The sequence below is a fragment of the Cryptotermes secundus genome, unplaced genomic scaffold, assembly GCF_002891405.2.
Source record: "Cryptotermes secundus unplaced genomic scaffold, Csec_1.0 scaffold122, whole genome shotgun sequence".
In the NCBI taxonomy this organism is placed as follows: Eukaryota; Metazoa; Arthropoda; class Insecta; order Blattodea; family Kalotermitidae; genus Cryptotermes; species Cryptotermes secundus.
The window spans coordinates 157,009-172,771 of NW_019738954.1; the positions used below are offsets into that span (position 1 = coordinate 157,009).

The 15,763-nt window shown below is 42.4% G+C and overlaps 1 protein-coding gene across 10 annotated transcripts in view; it reads right to left on the bottom strand.

Moving 5' to 3' along the window:
- LOC111871353 (ubiquitin-like-conjugating enzyme ATG10) overlaps nt 1–15,763 on the bottom strand; it is a 647,673-nt gene that overhangs the window by 133,981 nt on the left and 497,929 nt on the right. For 2 of the 10 annotated variants that reach the window (XR_004513763.1, XM_033754223.1), the window contains exon 5: nt 2,107–2,183. The exons of the other annotated variants lie outside the window; for them this stretch is intronic. The gene's annotated coding sequence lies outside the window, so the exon portion shown is untranslated. The remainder of the gene's footprint in view (nt 1–2,106; nt 2,184–15,763) is intronic. 10 annotated transcript variants of the gene reach the window in all.

Here is a 15,763-nt window from a genome sequence, read left to right on the forward strand (position 1 = left end):
GAACACCATAGCAGTCCTCATACGTAGCACCCGGCAGACAGGCAGACATGTGAAATGGGTAGCTTTCGGATAGAATTCTAGAACATTACTTCAAAATGAAAATTCCCAATTCCGACTCATACAAGCCGCCAAATTCTGTTAAAGATAATTAAATCAAGGAATTTAAGATTGGCTGGGCATTTCGATTAGATGGGAACACCAGAAATATGAGTTGTGATGCAGAAGCTTTCAGAATAGCGGTCATCTGCAGGCCAAAGGAGGGGAGAGGACAACATTAAGATGGGTCTTATGGAAGCAAGTAGTAAGAACGAAAAGTAACTGGTCCGTTGACGCAATGAATGAATTAGAAAACTGATTGACTCTATCCCAAGTTAAGCATTTCCACTGACAGACAAGCAAACAGTAGAGTACCAATTTACTAAGCGGACCTTAATACTGAACGTGAAACTGATAGCCATTCACCACTTAATCAATGTGTTCGTTCTTTATATAACCCGAAGGTTCATTATCGAATGCGCCATCGTAATCTTTCTTCTTCTTCTTCTTCTTCCCCCTTGGACCCTGGCCTCTGATTTTTCAGTTTCATGATCATTTTACAGAGGGCAGGACTCTGGACGAGTAATCAGCTCGTCGCAAGGCCTCTACCTAAACACAGGACAACACAAACATAGAATACACACCAAACATCCATGTCTTGTGCGGGTTTCGAACCCACGATCCCGGCTTCCGAGCGAGCGAAGACAGTACATGCCTTAGACCGCTCGGCTACCGTGACCGGCATCCTATCTTCAGTCAGTTGAATTTAGTTCATATCTTCAGACCATGTATCTCACAAATCAATTATAATTTTATCTTATTATCTGCGTAATTTGAGCATGATAGTTAAGCTACCGTAATGATCAGGTTACAAACTGGACAACCGGAAAATCGAGGTCCGATTCTCGGTAGGGGAAAGTGATTTTTCTCTTCTCCATAGAGTCTAGACCGACTTCCCCAATACGTGTACTTGGCGTAATGCTAAACACCCTAAAAACTTAATTTCTTCAAAATAGTACATTATAACAATTGAATTCGTACCTCAGAGGAAACACATTCTTCTATGATCAACTGATTAATGCTTTGTAGGGAAGAAGAAAGCTGTTTATTGTGAGAACCTTATGAAACACAAAAGTACACTCTGTGGGCAGAATGTAGAGATTTAGTGAGTTGAAGTAGGTGGTACATACGTCAACCAGCGAGCTTTAAATGGTTAATTAGACACAGAGATAATTTCACTTTTATCATTATCTATGCTATTCCATTCGGGTATTCAAATAAAATTTTGTCCTACTTCTTCCGCACATTTCATCCTATTTCGTTTGGTTACCCTAATAATACTGATACATGATGTACATAACACAGAATGCAAAGTATTAACCTCCTACCTGTAACATTTTGCTGCATTGTAAGCAAATACAACCCTTCATCTCTAAGTAGGTTTACAGGCCTATGAAGAGTTCTCACTGTATTCAATAAATATTCAAATTTAAAACACTGGCATTTTTATGAAAACTCTTCATAACAATAACTTAATTCAATTCTATTCAATTAATTTTTATTTATTTGCGTGCTTACTGAATGAGTCGGAATAGCGCACAATGGCTACGGGCTGGACGACCGAAAGTTCGGAGTTCGAGTCCCTGTAGGGGCAAGAACTTTAACTTCTAATTGTCGTCCAGACCGGCTCTGGGGCCCACCCAGCCTCCTATCCAATGGGTACCGGGAGCTCTTTCCCCAGGGGTAAAGGAGCCGGGGCGTGAAGTTGACCACTCATCTGCAGCTAGTGCCGAGGTCAAGAAAACGTGTATCTGTATATCCACTCCCCCCCCCCAACACCTTGATGATGTAGTGCCTAATTAGTTATGCACAAGGATAAATTTATCTTTACCATAAACATTCTTGTGTACATGTTCTCGCGAGCCGAGTTTGGTTCGAGAGGCACAGACTGAGCAGCTTACTCACCCACTCGCCACCACCTACTTAGTTCGCATTGTAGTGTACAGTGGGAGGGAATGTCTTGTTTAGGAATAATATGCAGAGAAACTTCGGCCCACCAGGCCAGCTCACCTTCACCTTGGTACCAGTGACAGTGTGGGACAGAATCCAGCATTCACCCAAATTCTCGCATCTTCATTTGCCACATACTGAAAACAAAATATTAAGGCAGATGGCGGCCACTTGCGTCGCAACTGAAAACTGAAATTACGGCAGACTAAACGAAGCAACTAATTTCCGAACGTGAGCACAGGCCTGCAGCTTGATGTCAATGTACAGTAGAAGCTGAAAGTAATTTATAAATTCACTGCATCTTGACACAATGAGACCACATAATTGTTTTCCATTCCTTTTCTTTACCTTTTTTTTTAGTTCCCTTGCTTCTCTCCTTGTCTCCTATCTCTCTTCTTTCACATTTCCCCTTTCCTTTACTTTCTTTCTTTATTCGTCTCCCTTTTAAAATCCCTTTGTATATGTCATCATAGAGGAAGACATCTGATATTACTGCCTTCTGTGACTTTAGATACGATATAAGATTGACTTGACCGCTTCTGTGATCTAGTGGTCAGCGTTCTTGGCTACAGATCCAGAGGTCCGTGTTTGGTTCCCGGCGCTACCCACACTTTTTCTGAGAAGTAGTGGGTCTGGAACAGCTGAGCGACTATCGCTTTCTCAGAATATGTCCTGCTTCATAGCAACAGTTGCATAGTTATATCTCTGGCCGTGCCATGGCTCAGACGGTTAGTCGCCGGCTTCCAACCGCGGCGGCAGGAGTACGAGCCCAGGTCAGGTAATGTGGGATTTGTGGTGGACAAAGTAGCATTGGAGTAGGTTTTCTCCAAGTACTTCGGTCTCCCTTGCCAATTCTCATTCCACTGACTGCTCCACACTCATCATCTGTCATCCGGGGCTGGTACAATAGGCCAGTTAGTGGCCGACGTACCAAATGGACTCAGTCTCATCCCACCCCAGAAACAAAAAAAAAAACTAAAATAACTAGTTGTATCTGCTCGTACAAAATTTCAATCGTAAAGATACATGGCAAATTGGGAATATTTAGAACGATAAAGTTTGTATTCTTGTTAACAAGTTGATGACATTTGCTGTAGTGTCACTTGTTACAATATTTGAAGAGAAGTAACTGCACTGGGTGACAGAAAGAAATTGTAATGCATGAGTGGTCTAAAGCAGAGAAATGCTGCTTCGTTATAAATTTTGAAAAATGAATACGAAAATCAATACACGAATTCATTTCTTTTATTTTTAAGATGCTAGCTGTTGGCAAAAAGATTTTAGTTCCATTTATTACAAACGTTTTCGTCTAAATTCCAGTGAAATAAGCGGTTCGAGAACAGAAACCAGTTTCAACCTTTAAGAAGTAATCTATTGTCACTCTGAACAATCAGACTCCAAATACAACATACTGAAGCTGCCCCTGGAGGAGAGCTAAACCTCGTACACAATAGGCTGAGAAGCTGTGCATGAACTTTGGTTGTGAATCCGCAGTCACACGGGTCCAGAGCTAATATTTACTGATGAAAGAGATTTTTCAGAAGTGTAAAGACATGCTGCAGTATTCCACTAAAGGATTAGGTTCTTACATTCTTAAGCTCGCCGACATTTCTGGAGGTCTTATGGTTAATAGGTGGTAAACATGGGAAGCAGGCTTGGTGGGAGGGGGAGAGTTAATGTGCGGTGGAGGGCGTGCAGTTCTCTACGTTCACACGTTCAAGAAATTGTGGACGAGACCTGTTATTCTGTTGCTTTACTTAACCGTTCCTCAGCCAATGGAAGTCGACTGTAAGTATAAAGACAAGCGCATACCCGAATACGGGAATCGAGTGAATTCCCGAAACGTCTTCTATATTATTTATGGACTTATATGGGTAGAAAATTCAGCATATGTGGGGAAGAAAAGGAATGAATATAGGATTTTGATGGGAAAGTCAAAAGGAAAGAGACCACGGGAAAGGCCAAGGCGGAGGTGGGTGGACAATATTAAAATGGATCTTAGATAGGATTGGACGGTATGGATTGGATTGATCTGCCTCAGGATAGTGACCAGTGGAGGGCTCTTGTGAACATGGTAATGAACCTTCGGGTTCAATAAAATGCTGGGAAATTATTGAGTAGCTGCAGAATTGGCGGCTCCTCAAGAAGGGCTCGGCTCCATGAGTAAGTAAGGATGGGATGGTATGGGCTGGATTGATCTGGCCCAGAATAGGGACCGCTAGAGGGCTCTTGTGAACACGGTAATGGACCTTCGTATTCTATAAAATGCTGAGAAATTCTTGAGTAACTGCGCAACTGGCGGCTTCTTAAGAAGGGCGGAGCTCCATGAAGTTAGTTCATATTAAGCTGACGAATTCTGCCAGTCTCAGTAAAATGCAGTGATCATGAATCACAAGAATACGGGAAAAGATCAAACTTCCGAAACGTCGTGTATACTATGGACCTATTTCATACGTTGACGATGTAAATCAATCTGCGTAGAATAGTGACCACCAATAATATGAATACGGGAAGAGGACGAACTCCCGAAACGTGGTTCATATTAAACTTATCTCATATTAAACATAACCCTGAGCCACAAGGACCATAGATCNCGCCCCGTTCAGCCGACGAGGTCGGCTGTCGGTACCTGATATTTCCCCCATCTATCAGAGGCATTGGAAACTACTTGGGCGGGAAATTGTTGCCGTAAATCTACGACACAGGACCCACGGCTTATGTCCCTCCCGGAGGACTTGTTCCCTGAATTTTTCCGCCCTTAAAAATTCCACGACTTCCGCCGGGTTTGAACCCGCGTACCTTGAGTCATGAGGTGGGAACGTTACCCCTAGACTACGGAGGCCGCTGCTGATGAATCATAGTTACACCTTCTGACTACGGAGGTACGGTACATGGGCAGTTGCTTCAAACCCGTGTGGAGGCGGGGTCGAATACTTCCACCGTAGCGTTGCGAGCAGTAAGATGCAATGAAATGGGAACCCAGTGCCTGGTGGTATAACCGGACCACCCTGTTCCTGTGGGATATAAATACGGGAACCTGGCCCTTCAGCTTAGGGGAGTCTCGAATCTGAGAGAGCAATATGTGGTCAAGAGTCCCGCGGGACTCGGATCTGAGAACGACTGCGCTGGCGAGACCAGCAGCAATTGCAAATGACAGACGCATCGTCTCGTGTTACATACGGACTATAACCGCAAGTGTTCAGTTGGAAAATAAAATTATTTTTCGTGATCTTCGAGGGGTTGGTGCCAAGACGAACTGATTGGTGGTAAACCGCCAGTCGCAAAGCAACCCTGACACTGACTCCAGTTGCTTCCGGTGTGAGATGTTTGTCTGGTTCCATGGTGAATTGTAAGGGGTCAGAATGTTGAAGTGCTGAATAGCTTAGGGGCCGTATTGTACCTTAGGTTGTGTACTTGGGAGTCGCATTATAAAAAATCTATTACCTATATTTATACAAATATCTGCCCCGCAATGATCAGATATATGAAGAACAAACAGGGTAAAAACAATTGGACCTTTAAAGTTAAAAAAATATATAAATTTAACGTTGCCACATTTCCGTCGCTTCGTCAAATGTTTACTAGGCTGTATTGAAATTACGTATGCCCTTGAGGTTATTTTGATGGCATATCTTTCTACTTACATTACAGACGTCGCTGTTATCAGACGAAAAATTGCACGGAATATTTATTAATCATTTTCGTGATTATTTTTATTTTTGACAAAATTTGTGGCCTTTCGTAAGAAAGAGGAAAACGTGAACACGTTTTGGGGAACGGAACGATATTCATCAGGGACGAATAAAATCAACTGGAGGGCCCCCTCCGGCCGCGTGCAACCAACTGTATAAAGCTGTAATATACTATTGTGAGACCCGTCGTATAGAAAAAATTGCTTCCGAGATTTCTTTCGTTACAAAACAGCGATCATATTGTAGCATGTAGACCCGTTGCTAAGTAATGACTGTAAACAACGCCCGTTGCTAGAAAACAGACTCTTCACAAGTGCAGATTAACTGGATGGAAAGTGGTGTTTTCTGCATGGTCCGCGCCGATGGCCGCGCACGCAACAATGTATACAGCAACAGAGGGAATTTTCTGTGCGGTCCGTGCCTATATGTTATAAGTAGGACAATTAGTGGAGCGCGTTAAGTTCAGTTCAGTTAAGTGGAGTAAGTTACAGGATTGCTGTGGTTCAGTCCTTGTGAGCCGTTGCTGTTAGAAGCTGATAGCTGAGGCACGGGGCTAGTTACGGAACTCAGAGTAAGTGGAACGTCTGTCACTGAAGCCGTTACAGAGAAACGGTAGGTAAAAACGTGAGTGTGAACGCTTATCTGTGTGTGATAGTGATTTATAAAGTGTAGTCACGAATTGTATTAGAGTCCAATAAATTCAATTACCATTCCAAACCCCGTCTATAGTCGAACTTCATACATGTGATGACGTATTTATGAAAACTGTAATATAAGAAGAGTTCTATTCAATAAATAATTACTCTGACGAGTTTGAGTATTACATCAGACAGGACTGAAGCTGAAACACAAGTTTTATCTACATTTTTGCCTGATAGTTACCTGTTCAGATTTATGCCTATTATCAGAAAGATACGTTCAAGAGCTTTCGTCATAATGTATTTCTCAAAAAGATCAGTGGAACAATACTTCGAAATAGTTAATGGTTCTTTTTGTTCGACATGTCCAATTTAAACCACACAGAAGAAATAACATAACACAACACACCACAACAAGACATAACATAACATAATATAACACAACGAATATAATAATACTTTGAAGTTCTCGTGGGACTGGATGTAGAGATTGCTTCTGGGCCGTGACGCCAGATAGTCCGATAGAAGTTCACCAATGTTTCGCAGGAACGTACCGCCTTCGTCTTCAGGCTCAAAAAGCAAATGATCCAACAAAATGCAACAAAACTCTCAATGCCTTATACGTTCAATGATGAAGACTAAGTCATGTGTTGGCACAAGTACGAGTAGTTTATAGCAGTTTAGTAACAGAAAAATTAAGGTTTTATACTGAGTCGTTATTATAACGTTATTTTAAACTGTTCGAGGGGCAATAACGTGTTGAATATAATTGCTCAGTGTCAGAGGACAGAGAATAAACTGATCTAAAAGAACTCAAATAAATAAAATATACTTCAAGGATTACGGAATTAGGTTGTTAGATCAGACTGATATATCAGGTCTTCTTTGTAATGCTGCTGGGGTGGGACTAAGTCCCTTGTACTGCGGCCACTTCTGGCCTATTGTACCAGCCCCAGATGATAGGTGAGGGTGATTGTGGAGCAGTTGGTGGAATGAAGATTGGCAGGGGAAACCGAAGTACTAGGAGAAAACCTGATCCAGCGCTATTTTGTCCACCACAAATCCCACTTGACCAGATCCTGGATCGAACCCGGGCCGCCTCGGTGGGAAGCCAGCGACGCCAGCGACCACCAGCGACTAACCCCTTGAGCTATGGCGCGGCCCCATATCAGGTCGTACATATAAGTGTACTGCATTCGTCTGCGCATGACCAGACTAGTCTAGATGAGATTACGCAAGGTTAGGTTGGGTTGGGAAAGGTTATATTGACACAATCAATATCATGTCACTGCGCACCCCGTGTGCGCATTTCATTTCGTATCCGTCTGCGCATTAGCCTGCGCTGTCCTGGCACATCTGGGTTATTTAGGGTTGTATTAAGTTACGCTACGCTGGAATTATTCAGAATTTCACCCAGTTGTAGAGGTTTACTCATCCTTGCGTATTATGTTTTCGGTTGTATTTCTGATCGTTTTCTTCATTTNACTACGCTGGAATTATTCAGAATTTTACCCAGTTGTAGAGGTTTACTCATCCTTACGTACATTGCTCATAAGTGTTGAGAGGTGACCAAGAGTTGCGTATTATGTTTTCGGTTGTATTTCTGATCGTTTTCTTCATTTAGTTTCTATTTCTGGAGCAAAAAATACAAGATATTTACCAATATGTTCACACCCCGGTATTCACCCGTGTTCACATACATACGTCTACATGTTAGACGGCAAAGCAACAATTTTGTTGAAGATCAGAATTAAAATACGTATTTAATAACAAATCTACTTACGCATGTTGTACCAGTTAAAGTACGCCATTTTGAATTTAATGTGCCCTGTAGAGCAAACGTGGTAATTCGTTGTTCTCCATACGGTAGTGTTGCTAAATACAGGGATCCATTCAGGGACATAATCATCACACAGCGGGAGAGACAGTGTACGGCTATCAGGTAAAGTTGTGCCTGTGCTTAACTATTTAAGCACTACGCCATGAAGGCGTATGAGGGAGCGGAGGTATAGATCCATGTTTTCTTGACCTCGGCACTAGATGCAGGTGAGTGATCAGTTTCACGCCCTGGCCACTTTACCCCCAGGGAAATTGCCCCCGGTACACACTGGATAGGAGGCTGGGTGGGCCCCAGAACCGGTCTAGGTGATGTGGTGAAGATAAAATTCTTGTCCCTACCGGGAATTTAACTCCATCCCCTAGGTCGTCTAGCCCGTAACGAGTTGCTATATCGACTGCGCTATCCCAGATCCCGCATAAATTTGATGACCTGTCATTTAATTTCATCGCAAATACCATGTTCCACATTCTCAATGCGGCAGGTTAGTGTAGCGTTAACACTCTAGCAATGTATTTGATAAGCGCCAAAATGATCCTCTGCCGTTGTGCCTAGTTTCTAGGGGGATTTTCGAGGTTTCGCTGAATCTTTCCGTGTATTGAACCACGCCATGGGTACACTTCTGAATTTCATCTGTTGGACACCCATGATCCTATTTGTATCTCAACCAAAGCTTTGCAATGAATATAGTTGAAAGAGCATTATTTGAATATTCCAAAAATGAGTCACACTTGCGATGACAGAGCAATCTGCCTCAAGCAGTGGAGCCCGTTCCGAATCTCCGTTGGGATACCGACTATCCTACTTGAGTTTCTTTCCCTCCAAACGAATTCGGGAAATTTCTTTCAGTTACGTCACGATCAGTCCGCTCCATACGGTTTCCACGGTTCGTAATTCAGTGTCATCAAGGAATCGGACGCCACATAACGAGAGACTGACAGAGCGTCTTAACAATCTATCAACAAATCAATTCCAGCGTCGCTGTCAAAATCCTGTTTTCCCTCAAACAACAGAAACAAAACAAACTCCGTGGCCTGTAGTCCGCAAGCGAACTATACCGACCGACCGCGGCTTGTCGGCAAAGTTAGTGACAACTTTTGCGTACAGAGGGTGTCACGTGATCAGCAGAACGGTTCCCCACGGCCGTTAATCTCGGTTTTCTAGACCGGAGCCGCTATTTCCTTGAAATCACTCCTCAATTATCCTCACGAGGTTGAGTGGACCCCGTTCCAGATACATTACTCTTCAGAATATCTGCTAGCGCCGGGAATCGAACCCGAGACCTATGGACCTGTAGCAAGGAAGTCTTACCACTAGACCTTTGTTTTCTCTCAAAGTAAATATTTGCAGGTTTCCAAAACAGAATTATATAGCCTAGAGTAATTTATGTAATCGACCCCCAGTATCTCTATTAGAACATATGAATTGGATTACTGTTTCGTCTGAGAGTTTTTCTGAAATTGAATTTTCAATACGTAAGAAAAATTGAGAAGAAGAAAAATGTGGTATTCAATATTTGAGGTTTCCATAAGAAACAGTGAATTTTATATCGAAATAAGATATGAAAAGTTGTTTACTATATCAAGATTCAACTGACATGCACAATGAATAACATTTACTACACTCCTTCACGTACTCCTCTTACAGACACAAATCAGTTACACACATTACAATAAGATGTCAGAAACACGCACTCTACAACGGTCGTCTTTTGCAGTTAACTTTCACAATCTCACAAAAGTTGACATAGTCCTGTTTAAACCCCCTCAGTCACAGCAACGAAACGCAGATTAAATAAAGCAGAAATGAAAATATGTATATATAAGGGCCGCTGTTAAGCATAAAGTGTATAAACCTTGGTAGCGCCATCATAACGCTGTTGTTCACGTCGTCTCGACGCTCGGCGCCGTCATATGGAACAACAGCGTCTGTCCAGACATCGTTTCAGTCAGGGGCATTATCCCTGCTACAGTGGAAATACCCATAAACCATGGCGGCGCCTCTCTGCTTGCTTAACTTGGGTTATTGCACTTATATGGAGTCAGGAGAAAAGGATGCGTCACATTTTGTTAACCCGAAGTGAAGCAAATATAAACTGCTGTAAAAATGTTAGTTGGGATAGGTAATGGTTTTCTTCTAGCTAAATGCCACTCTTCTCGAATTCTACGCAATAAGAAGAGTGCGATCTGTATGGTTGTAACGCCGTACAGTTCGGTAGAAGTCCAACGATACTTCGCAGGAATGTATCACATTCATCTTCAGGGTCTACGAGTAAGGTAAGTAAGAAACCATGAAGATACACACAGCGTTAAAACCCAGAATATAGTAAGCTTCATAGAGACGGATATGTAATAGAAACGGTTTGTGTTAGCACCAACAGAAAGGGTCCCTAAAAGGAAGTATCGTCACGTGTAATTATGTGACTATAGGCGGGGTTTGGATTGATGAATAGGTATATTATCCACTTACAGGTCGTAACTAAAAGCGACTATAACACTATCGCTATCTTCACAATTTACAGTTCACTAGTGTACACAGTCTAGTGTTCTCACTCTGTTACTATACGTTTCCTGGTAATGGCTTCAACAATGGCTATTCCTCTACCTCCGGCTCAAGTCCTCTCTTCAGAGACTCCCGTACAGAACTGAGCTTGATCACCCCAATTGTCTTAAAGATAACTCCTCGGCACGGACCGCGTAGAAACACTCTGTTTCTAGCAGTGCCTTTACTGCTGCCCGTCGATTCGTTGCTGCGGGAACGTGTTTCCCGAGCCGTTACCTAGAAACGTCTCTGGTATATTCGAATATCTCGTGGTCGTCGCATACGTTACAGTATCTTACAAAATACGTTTGTACCAGATATTATTTTACAGGCCCTTAGAAGATTTAGAAGCAGAACAAAATATAATTAGTTCTTTCTACAGCAACTCTTAAACGTGTTAACTGCTGTTATGGACCGCGTGGGGAGTGGATTATTGTAACCGGATATATTTGTAGATTATCTGAAAGCAATGCTGTAGGAACTTATGTTGAGGAGGACCTTGATCATCATAACATAATGAACATGGGAGAATGATGACCTAACTGGGACGAAGTAACGTAAGAACATAGAATATTACATAGTGAGGAACTTCATAATTTTGTAGGCTTACTCTTCACTAAATATTAATTGGGTGAACAAAGAAAGAACGTCATAGTCTGGGAACGTAGCACATATGTAAAATACGTTGAAATTTTAATGCAAATCCTTATGGGAAGAAACCATTTGGGAGAATAATATTAAAATCAATAGAGCTGTTGGTATAGTGACTGGCTACTGGCTGGATGACCGAGGGGTAGGAGTTCGCATCCCGGTATGGTCAAGAATTTTCACTTCTCCATGTCGTTTAGACCGGCTCTGGGGCCCACCCAGCCTCCTATCTAATGTGTACCGAGGGCTCTTTCCCCTGGAGTAGAGTGGCCGGGGCGTGAAGCTGACCATTTACCTCCAACTAGTGCCGAGATCAAGAAAACGTGGGTCTATACATCCACTTCCCCCATACGTCTTCATGGCGTAGTGCTTAATTAGTTAAGCATAGGGACAACTTTACCTCTTCACTTTTATTTAAGAAATGTGGTGGTGATCGGCCTAAGCTGCGTGATGTTTCCAAAAGTACGAACACTGGGTACAAGAGTTCTAATTCCAGTCGCGTTATCGTTCAAGCCTGCGTTTTTTTGTTGTTGTTGTTCTGTTCATATAGAGGCCTCTTGATGGACCAATCCTTGGTCCATGGACTCGTACCAACTGCCTAAATATTATTTATTGATTCTGAAGTTCATTCTGAAATGAAGCAAGCCAGAGGACCTGGTGAGAAGAAGGAAGGGTTAGATCCAGTGGTGGGTTCTTTTGAACACTGTAAACTGCAGGAAACTTCGGATTCCATAAACGGAAGAGAATTTATTGACTGGCTGAGCGACTATCGCTTCTCAGGACGGGTTCTGCCCATGAAGCTCCGTTAGAATATTCGATGAACAGAGGTTCGCTATGACATTCGCACCCGGGGACTGCACAGCAGAAGAGAGGAACAAGATTCCAAATGGCAAAGTTGTCCATGAAGACATATGGAGTGGAGGTATAGCTCCACCATTCTTGACTCCTGCACTTGATGGAGGTGAGTGGTCAGCCTCACGTTTAGGCCTCTTCTCCCCCCCCCCTCCCAGAGTTGATCTAAACTCTGTGCAATGGAGAAGAAGCTATTACCCTTGCTGACAATCGTACCACAGTCGTCCAGCCATAATCGGTCGCTTTACCGACTGAGCTATTCCAGTCCCCGAAACGGACCTATAGCGGTAAGTAAAAGTAAAGTAAAGCTATCCCTGTAACAGGCCGTGAAGGCCCATGGGGTTGTGAGACGTTGAGGCTCCCACATTATCTAGACAGTCGGCTCAAAGATGGCGGTAAGCTTATCAGCCTTACGCGCCGGCCGCGCTTTACTCCCCAGGAAAATTATTTAATTAATTCCTGGTACTCATTTCTGTTAGAGGCTGAGTCGACTCCAGGGCCACAGTGTGGGTGGAACGATTAGGTCAACTGAAAAAAAATCTAATGACCTCATCGGGACTTGAACGGTGCAATGTACATACAGTCTTTCAGACCTTGGATTGGAGCGTCACAACGTAGTTTCGATTGTCGGACCTCCAGCTGAGACTACTACGTCATCAGGAAAACGTATGATTCTTTATGTCAATAGATGTTTACTGCCCACTTCGCTTCATAGAAATAGCGAGACAAGAAATTAAAAAATGAAAAATGTTTCACAAAAATATGCTTAGAAAACCACAATAATGCACTAGCATCGAACCTAGTAGACAATAGCAAGACTGAAAAGATACACCATCCTAATTCTACCGGACAGACTTGAGAAAAACCCCAATAAATTAATTAAAATGACGCCTAAGTGAACAAGAAAAGTACTCGTATATGAGTTAAGCCACTGGGCGTAACTCATTCACAAGCCAGTACTTATTGAACACACATATTTATGGCAGACTCTGCGGATTTTACATATTAAATGTGCGATAAAATTCAATACGCCAATCTTAAACAAAATTTAAACCTATACGGGGGGACACGCGGTAGCGTATTGGCTGAGGAACTATGCTACAAGCCGGAAGGTCGTGGGCTCGATTACCGATGAGGTTATTGGATTTTTCAATTGACGTAATTCTTCCGGCCGCATTATGGCCCTTGGATCGACTGAGCCTCTAACAGAAATGAGTACCAGGAATCTTCCTGGGATAAAGGGCGGCCGGCGCGTAAGGCTGACAACCTCACTGCCATATGTGAGCGATTTTCTAGAAAACGTCGGAGCCTCGACGTCTCACAACCTTGTGGGACTCCACAGCCTGTTACAGGGAAAGCTTTTAAACGTATACAGTCCTCTACGCTGATACATTTATCTGTGAGAAGAGTAGCTGAAGGTGAAGTAGGTAAAGCTGCACAGCTATTCGCAGTAAGCACTCATATACTTCACTGCATACCTAGCTGGCATATGGACCCAAATTAGTAGAAATATTTACAACAGGAATACATTTACACACAGACGTATGTTTATTGATCGTGGGTATCTGCCATGTTATGTAAATATTTGTGTTTCTAAATTTGACACGCATTGAACATACAGTAATTTTAAGACAGTTGCCAAGTAAGAGGAAATTACTTTTATAGAGAATATTCGAAAGATTTAAAATATCCTAGTAACATAAAAATGCTCGATAACAAACTACGTGTATATTGCGTAACACTGAAGACGATCCTGAGAAAAGATGAGTTCAAATTTCGAGCCGAAAACAGCTTATACTTACTGATATTTACTTTGTTTTCCTCAGTACCTCTTGAGAAATTTCTGGATATGACCTCAAATTAGGCCACGGACGCTTATTTTCACATCCTTACAAGGTTCATTGGCTGGATGGCGGAGGGTTCCGAGTTCGAGTCCTGGTAAGATCAGGAATTTTCTCTTATCCACGTCGTCCTGACCGGCTCTGGGGTCCACCCATCCTCCTATCCAATGGGCACCGGGGGCTCCTCCCTGGGGTTAAAATGTCCGGGGCGTGAAGCTGACTATTCACTTCCAGCTAGTGCCGAGGTCAAGAAAATTTGGATCTATATATCCAGTCCCCCATACGCCTTCATAGCGTAGTGCTTAATTCGTTAACTTTACACTACACATTCTTTTACCTTTTACAATGTTTAGTTTAGGTGTACCAAATCAGGTCTGATCAAAAACGGTCAAGAAGTGTCTATCTTTTATAGGAGTATTCAGATTGATGGACACAATGCAACTAATTGATGGTTTTCGAAATCATTCCTTTTTTTCTCGAAGCGCATGTCAAAATGCTATACATGAAAGACTTATGAAACAATGATGAAGTAAGCGTACTGCAAAATGTAGTTGCTTGTGTTCTCATACAACCCACAGACAATATCGAACAGTTTTAAAGCATTCATAAACATTCAAGCAGAAAAGCCTTATGATATGTTCAATATTGAATTTATGGACTGGGACGTCAGAAACAGATGCAAGAGAGATTTTTTAAACAAAGGCAGGAAATCGGGAATTCAATAGAAAATGCCCGATTTGTGTTTGGGAAGTGACATGAAACCAGCACGATATTTGTTTTATGTACTAAGATAAATGTTTCTTCTCTTAATGCTGGGAGCAGAACTTCTAGCTGGCCAACATATTCCATTCCTTAACGTCTAGCACAGGCTACGGGCTTCCAGCATAGTCAGATTTGCGAGACTAAAATAGTGAAAGGACAAGTAAAAAAGACAAATGTAAAGTCAGGTTACTTTACCTGTGGTTTGAATAAATTCATGTGGAAACGCAGTAACTCCGGATCCTATCCCTTAACGATTCAGTTAACGTATTTACGCATGTATAGGCCGCGTGCGTGTATAGGCCGCAGCACAATTTTCAGACAGAAATTATAGAAAAAATAATTTTCTTGAAATATTATTTCAGGAGTAGAACATCCTGTATTACTAAGTAGGAATATAATTTTTTTAATAAAGTGTGATTTCGAATATTTCGAATATAAGCCGCACCCCAGTTTTCCTCTTGAATTTTTGGCAAAAAATGTGCGGCCTATACATGCGTAATACGGTAATTTGAACTTAAGAAATGTGCGATGTCTAGGTACACTGCATTTGAATGAACTTTTGTCTTCTTCCTCTCGCTCCAACTTTGGTGCAAAGGGCTGATTTCTCAGTTTAAATGTTCATTTTTTTACAGACGGTAGAACTCCTTGGACGGGCGATCAGCTCGTCGCAAGTCCTCTACCTAAACACAGGGCAACACAAACATAGAACAAACGCATACACACACAAAACATCGAAGCTTAGTGTGGGATTCGAACCCACGATCCCGGCTTCCGAGCGAGTGAAGACAGTTCATGCCTTAGACCGTTCGGCACCGTGACCAGGATGGACTGACACAATGAGAATTTATTCAGCCCTCTATGAAATGAGTACCAGGAATATTCTTGGAATATTCTAGGGGGTAAAGG